Source organism: Neofelis nebulosa, chromosome X (genome assembly GCF_028018385.1).
Source record: "Neofelis nebulosa isolate mNeoNeb1 chromosome X, mNeoNeb1.pri, whole genome shotgun sequence".
Classification (NCBI taxonomy): domain Eukaryota; kingdom Metazoa; phylum Chordata; class Mammalia; order Carnivora; family Felidae; genus Neofelis; species Neofelis nebulosa.
Window position 1 is genome coordinate 42,063,215 of NC_080800.1, and position 5,362 is coordinate 42,068,576.

General features: G+C 44.1%; 1 pseudogene; it reads right to left on the reverse strand.

The window, feature by feature from the left end:
* Positions 1 to 3,487: 3,487 nt before the first annotated feature.
* LOC131502367 (tubulin alpha chain-like) lies at positions 3,488 to 5,003 on the reverse strand (annotated as a pseudogene).
* Between the last annotated feature and the right edge of the window lie 359 nt (positions 5,004 to 5,362).

A 5,362-nucleotide genomic window follows, 5' to 3' on the forward strand; every position in this document is an offset into this window, starting at 1 on the left:
CAGCCGACTTCGGCTCAGGTCACGATCTCACGGTCTGTGGGTTCGAGCCCCGCGTCGGGCTCTGTGCTGGCAGCTCGGAGCCTGGAGCCTGCTTCCGATTCTGCGTCTCCCTCTCTCTCTCTGCCCCTCCCCTGCTTGCTCTCTGTCTCTTTCTCAAATAATAAACATTAAAAAAATTTTTTTAAATTTTACTTTTCTTTATTGTGGTGAAACACACGTACTATAAAATTTGCCATTTTAGCCATTTTTAAGTTTACTTCAGCGGCATTAAGTACGTTCACATTTTGGGGCACCCATCACCACCATCTGTCCCCAGAACTTTTTCATCTGGAATATCCTTTACCAGTTTAAAGTATACTTACTTTTTGATCTATGAATTCTGCTTCTGGGAATTCATCTTACAGGTATATTAACACCATTATGTATCAAAGTATTACCAGAGCACGCATGGCAGCTGGAAACAACCCAAGTGTCCATGAATAGTGGATGGGTCTAATTAATTAAGGTACATCTATACAAAAGAACATGAACAATTTGCCAGAAAGTTGTGGTCCGGTGCCTGGATGTACCTAACAACATGACCTCAAAATAATACATTTTTAAAAATAAAATTCTTTTTTTAAAAAAATTTTTTAATGTTTATTTATTTTTGAGACAGAGAGAGACAGAGCATGAACGGGGGAGGGGCAGAGAGAGAGGGAGATACAGAATCGGAAGCAGGCTCCAGGCTCCGAGCCGTCAGCCCAGAGCCCGACGCGGGGCTCGAACTCACGGACCGCGAGATCGTGACCTGGCTGAAGTCGGACACTCAACCGACTGAGCCACCCAGGCGCCCCTAAAAATAAAATTCTTTTACTAGTTCTTGTCAGCCAGGTAACCTAGCAAAAACTTCTCTCTGTCTTTGTTTCTCTAGGAGCATATTTTTGTTTCATTAAAATTTTTTTTTTCTTGTTTAAAAATAATTACAGCTTCACCAGGATTTGGAAAGATAGCACAGGGAATTCCTGTATACACTTTGCCCGGTTTCCTATAGTGGTTAAATCGTATATAACTATAGTACAGTGTCAAACAAAGGAAGCTATCTGACATCAGCCCAATGTGTGTGTGTAGCTCTGTGCTCTTTTTTACTATGGGTGTACATTCGATGAACCTCTACTACAATGCAGAAATATCCTCTCACTGTAATGATCTGCCTCATGCTACCCTTTTGTAGTCACCCCTACCCCTCTTCCCGCTATCCCTAACTCCTCACAGCCACTACTCTGTTTTCCATGTCATAATTTTCTATACTTTATAATTCCTATAAGTTTGTCATTTTGAGCATGTTTTATAAATAGAATTATACAGTATGTGTCCTTTTGAGATGCACTCTTTTTTTTTTCTTCTCACTCAGCACAACACTCTGGAGATCCATCTAAGTTGCAGGTATTAATAGTTTCTTCCTTTTATTGCTGAGTAGTATTCCACGGTGTGGATGTATCACAGTGTATTTAACCATTCACGTAGTCCTCACTTGGACATTTAGGGTGTTTCAAATTTTTGACTAGTACAAACAAGGCTGCTATGAACGATTGTGTACAGGTTTTGTGTGGACTTAAGTTTCCGTGTCTGTAGGATTAATGTCCAGGAGCGCAACTGTTGGGCTGCAGGAGAAGTGTATGTTGAATTTCTTTAAGAAAATGTCAAACTATTTCCTAGAGTGTCTGTACCACTTTACATTGCCATCAGCAATGCATGAGAGATCCAATATCTCCTCACCCTCACTAGCATTTGGTATTGTCACTGTTTTTTTAGTCTGTTCTAATAGATGTGTAGTGATATCTCATTGTGGTCTTAGTTTTTATTTCCCTAATGCTAATGATATAGAACACATTTTTATGGGCGCATTTTACCTATGTATATCATCTCCAAAAAATTATTTTGGGGGCGCCTGGGTGGCTCAGTCGGTTAAGTGTCAGGACTTCGGCTCAGGTCATGATCGCGCAGTTCGTGGGTTCGAGCCCCGCGTTGGGCTCTGTGCTGACAGCTCAGAACCTGGAGCCTGCTTCGGATTCCATGTCTCCCTCTCTCTCTGCCCCTCCCCCGTTCTTGCTCTGTCTCTCTCTGTCTCAAAAATAAATAAAAGTTTAAAAAAATAAATTTTTTTAATTTTTAGAGAGGGAGTGTGTGTGTGTGTGTGGGGGAGGGGCAGGGAGGGAGAGAGAGAGAGAGAGAGAGAGAGAGAGAGAGAGAGAGAATCCCAGGCAGGCTCTGCACTGAGTGGGGCTCGATCCCACTACCATGGGATCATGACCTGAGCCAAAATCAAGAGTTGGATGCTTAACCAACTGAGCCACCCAGGCAACCCTGTATGTCATCTTTAAATTTTTTTTAATGTTTATTTATTTTTGAGAGAGAGAGACAGAGCATGAGCAGGGGAGGAGCAGAGAGAGAGAGGGAGACACAGAATCCAAAGCAGGCTCCAGGCTCTGAGCTGTCAGCACAGAGCCCGACGCAGGGCTTGAACTCACAAATCGTGAGATCATGACCTGAGCTGAAGCCGGATGCTTAACTGACTGAGCCATCCAGGCACCCCCTGTATGTCATCTTTAATGAAATGTCTCTTCATGTCCTTTGCTTATTTATACATTATATCAATGGAATAATACAGTATGTTACCTTTTGGGATGGATTTTTATTTATTTATTTATTTATTTATTTAAAAAAAATTTTTTTTAATGTTTTTTATTTATTTTTGAGACAGAGAGAGACAGAGCATGAACGGGGGAGGGGCAGAGAGAGAGGGAGACACAGAATCGGAAGCAGGCTCCAGGCTCTGAGCCATCAGCCCAGAGCCCGACGCGGGGCTCAAACTCATGGACCGCGAGATCGTGACCTGGCTGAAGTCGGACGCCCAACCGACTGCGCCACCCAGGTGCCCCTTGGGATGGATTTTTTCACTCAGAAGTCCCTAGAGGTTCATCCAAGTTGTTGTATCAGTAGTTCAATCCTCTTTATTGCTGAGTAGTGTTCCATGGTGTGTATGACCATAGTTTAACCATTCACCTGTTGTACAACATTTGGGTTGGTTACTATAAACATCAGGGGACAGGTTTTTATGTGGACATAAATTTTCATGTCTCTGGAATAAACACCCAAGAGTAAAGTTGCTGGATCCATGTTTAATTTTATAAGAAACTGCCAAACTGTTTTCCAGAGTGGCTGTATCATTTTACAGTCCCACCAGCAATGTATAAGTGACCCAGTTTCTCTGCATCCTCCCTAGCATTTGGTGTTGTCACTATTTTTTAAAATTTAATCATTCAGCTAGGTGTGTGCTGATATCTCATCATGGCCTTAGTTTGCATTTCTCTGATAGCCAGTAATATAGAACATATTGTCACATGCTTGTTTGTTATCTGTATATCCTTTTTGGTGAAATGTCTTTTTACATCCTTTGCTCATCCTTTTCTAATTGGATTGGTTTTTTCCCCCTTTCTTAAAAACCTTTACTCTGAGACATCATGGAAAAATCTGACAGGTACACATGGAAAAGTGAGACATGATCACAGTTAAAAGTGAAGACAATCTAACCAGAAAGGTTTAATGACTGTCAGCTAATGTTGAAGCTAAAGTTCTGAGTGTGACATGCTTTGGGGCTGAGAGGAATGGTAATTAGTATTCCTCTCCTTCCTCTTCACCCTCTCCTTCAGTAGAATCCAAACCAACCTCCTCATAATCCTTCTCAAGGGCAGCCATGTCCTCACGGGCCTCAGAAAACTCTCCTTCCTCTATGCGCTTACCCACATACCAGTGAACAAAGGCATGCTTGGCATACATCAGGTCAAACTTGTAGTCCAGGTGAGTCCAGGCCTCAGCGATGGCTATGCTGTTGCTTAGCATGCACACAGCTCGCTGTACTTTGGCCAGGTCTCCGCCAGGTACCACAGTGAGAGGCTGGTAATCAATGCCAACTTTGAAGCCAGTGGGACACCAGTCTACAAATTGGATGCTGCACTTGGTCTTGATAGTGGCAATGGCAGCACTGACATCTTTGGGAACCATGTCGCCATGGTGCAACAGGCAGCAAGCCATATATTTACCATGGGGAGCATCATATTTCACCACCTGATTGGCTGGCCCAAAGCATGCAGGTGTTCATGGTAGACTTCTCAGCAGAGATGACAGGGGCATATGTGGCCAGAGGGAAGTGGATGTGGGGATAGGGCACCCGGTTGGTTTGGAATTCTGTTAGATGAACATTCAGGCCTCCATCAAATCTAAGGGAAGCAGTGATGGAAGACATAATCTGGCTAATAAGGCAGTTAAGGTTAGTGTAGGTTGCACGTTCAATACTGAGGTTTCTAAAACAGATGTCATAGATGGCCTCATTGTCTACCATAAAGGCACAATCAGAGGGCTCCAGGGTGGTATGGGTAGTGAGGATGGAGTTGTAGGGCTCAATCACAGGAGTGGAAACCTGGGGGGCTGGGTAAGTGGAGAACTCCAGCTTGGATTTCTTGCCATAATCGATGGAGAGATATTCCATGAGCAGGGATGTGAACCCGGAACCAGTTTCCCCTCCAAACCTGTGGAAAAACCAAGAAGCCATGAAGACCTGTGCACTGGTAGGCCAATATCCGAATTTGGTCCAAGACAAGGTCAATGATCATTTACCTTGATCACTGATCCTTGCCAGTGGTGTAGTACCCTCAAGCATAGTTATTGGCGGCATCTCCCTTGCCTGTGGTGAGCTGCTCAGGGTGGAAGAGCTGGCGGTAGATGCCAGTGAGAACTTCATCAATGCTTGTGGGTTCCAGGTCTACAAACACTGCCCTGGACACATGCTTGCCAGCACCCGGCTCACTGAAGAAGGTGTTGAAGGAGTCATCTCCCCCAGGGGTCTTGTCACTTCGCATCTGGCCATCGGACTGGATGCAGTGTTCCAGGCAATAGAGCTTCCAGCAGGCATTGCCCATTTGGACACCAGCCTGGTGAATGTGAATGGAAGTGCACTCACACATAGTGGCTATGGGTTATCAGGCACAGGAGACAGGAGTAGACACTGGGTCCCAGATACTGTCCTTGACAGGCTAAGAGTCAAGGTAAGTAATGCACTAGTTTGTTTGTTTTTTAACTGTTGAGTTTTGAGAATTCTTTGTTTACGCTAGATACAGGTCTTCTGTCATATATTTGGTTTGCAAGGATTTTCTCCTAGTCTTTTTGTTCCTTTTTAAAAGGATATTTTTTCTTTAATTTAATTTTGATGGCTGAGCAGAGAGAGGGGGACAGAGGATCTGAAGCCAGCTCTGCACTGACACCAGGGAGCCTGATGCGGGGCTCAAACTCACGAACCATGAGATCACCACCTGAGCCGAAGTCT